The sequence below is a fragment of the Puntigrus tetrazona genome, unplaced genomic scaffold (genome assembly GCF_018831695.1).
Source record: "Puntigrus tetrazona isolate hp1 unplaced genomic scaffold, ASM1883169v1 S000000754, whole genome shotgun sequence".
In the NCBI taxonomy this organism is placed as follows: domain Eukaryota; kingdom Metazoa; phylum Chordata; class Actinopteri; order Cypriniformes; family Cyprinidae; genus Puntigrus; species Puntigrus tetrazona.
Genome location: NW_025048363.1, coordinates 22,501 through 25,000, shown reverse-complemented (window position 1 = coordinate 25,000; position 2,500 = coordinate 22,501). Strand labels below are relative to the sequence as shown.

Genomic DNA, 2,500 nt, shown 5'->3' with positions numbered 1-2,500 from the left:
TACATCAATATTTTATTTAAAGTATGATTATGCATATTAAATATATCATAAGTGTATATACATAATAATAATAATAATAATAATTTAAAAAGCAAGGTATTTAATTTTACAATAACATATTTTATTTTAATAATACAATATATTTAGTTTATATTTAAAATATTACTTTTTATTAAAAATTATACATATATATATATATATATATATATATATATATATATATATATATATATATATATATATATATATATATATATATATATATATATAATTTGTAATAAAAGTAATATTTTAAATATACATAAAGATATATATATATATATATATATATATATATATATATTCACAGACACACATGATTTATTATCTAATAATTTAAAGAAATGTAATAAACTAATACTGTAAGGTAAACTGCAGGGTGTTTATACAGTATACTGTATTATATGCTTCACTTTAGAAAAAAACATATACAGCTTCTTTAATTTGGGGTGAAATGTGGTTAGATGCTGAAGATGTTTAATCAACTCCCATAAAAACTGGGAACCACAGAGAAATGGTTTGTTTATGGAGCAGTGAACATTTGACCTGGAAAACACGGACTCTCCACAGAGAAATATGATTTGATGAAGAAACAGAAACAGGATGAAACAGAGAATTGATCGCCGTACAAAGCTTTGCTCTCTTGATCTAATGAGACTGGAATGTGAGTGTAAATACTGGAGGACAGCCGTTTTATCTTTTTAATGATTGTGGTAAAGATCTCTATTGTGTCTCACCTACATAGGAAGGATTGATCCGCAGTCAAATAAACATCCCGTGTAAAGAGATTCCAAGAGTGAGATGAACACACTTTTCTTTTGTGGTACATCGCTCAAAATACATACAGCATTATTTCAAAATGTATTTTTATTTGTTACGATCTGTTAGTGTTTTTTTCAATTTAATAAAATTGAATAAAAAAATTATTTTACTTATTTTTAAAAATCATAATTATTTATTGGACATGCTGTTACATAACCAGAGATAATAACAGCATTAATAGAGAGAAAAATAAAAATTAAATTAAATCTAAAATAATGTCAGAAAAATAAATTATGTAAAATAATTTCATATATTAATAATAATTTAATAAATGGTTTAAAATATATTTTTCTTTCATATATATATATATATATATATATATTTTTTATTATTATATATTTTTATTTAAATATCATTTTTAAAAATAATTTTAATTATTTTACTGTATATTTATTTATGAAATATCTCTTCATCATCTAAAAATCTATTATCACATTTACTGAATAATTATTTTAGAATACCAGCTTTTTTTTTTTTTTTTACTGTATAAAAATATATTATGATAATTAAACCTCGATTTTAGCTCTGCTTAATAAGCCTCTCTCTCTACGGTGTGACTGAAGCACAAACGCAAGTTAAACAGCGAGGAGCGCTCTTTCTTTCATGTTCCTCGCAGTATGATTTATCTCATGTCACCGTTGTTGTTTCAAGGCGATTTGTGCCGTTAAATTGCTCCTTCCTCGGAAAACAGACGGAAATGGCAGAAATATTACAGATTTCACTTCAGGGAAAAAGCAAGAGGGAAAACAGAAGACAAGTAACGGAAGTTGTGAATTAATTGTGTGACTCCTGTGTGATGCTCTGCAGCTTCAGCGTGAAAGCACCTGAGCAAACCTCACTTCAGAGAACACAGCAGAACTAGTGCACTACAGCGCCCTAAGGCCTGAACACTGCGTGACAGCATCCTGGGTGTGACTTCTACGTAGACACCATCCCTGGGTGTGACCCCTACGTAGACAGCATCCCTGGGTGTGACCCCTACATGGACAGCATCCTCGTGCGTGAGGCTTCTACATAGACAGCATCCCTGGGTGTGACCCCTCGTAGACAGCATCCCTGGTGTGACCCTGACGTAGACAGCATCCCTGGGTGTGACTCTCTACATAGACAGGCATCCCTGGGTGTGACTTCTACATAGACAGCATCCTGGGGTGTGACCTCACGCAGACAGCATCCCCGGGAGTGTGACTTCTCACGTGGACAGCATCCTGGGTGTGACCCCACGTAGACAGCATCCCTGGTGTGACCCCCACGTGAAGACAGCATCCCTGGGTGTGACTTACATAGACAGCATCCCTGGGTGACTCCCACGTGTGACAGCATCCCTGGGTGTGACCCTCACGTAGACAGCATCCTGGGTGTGACTCCCATATAGACAGCATCCTGGGTGTGACTTCTACATAAGACAGCATCCCTGGGTGTGACTTCTACATAGACAGCATCCCCAAGGTGTGACCTCACGTGGAGACAGCATCCTTGGGTGTGACTTCTACATAGACAGCATCCTGGGTGTGACTTCACACAGACAGCATCCTGGGTGTGACCCTCACGTGAGACAGCATCCTGAGTGTGACTTCACGTGGACAGCATCCCTGGGTGTGACCCCTACGAGACAGCATCCTGGGTGTGACCCACGTGA

At 35.0% G+C, this 2,500-nt stretch overlaps 1 pseudogene; it reads right to left on the bottom strand.

Annotated features, from left to right (window-relative positions):
- Window positions 1-2,500, bottom strand: part of LOC122335328 — a 142,100-nt pseudogene that overhangs the window by 132,964 nt on the left and 6,636 nt on the right.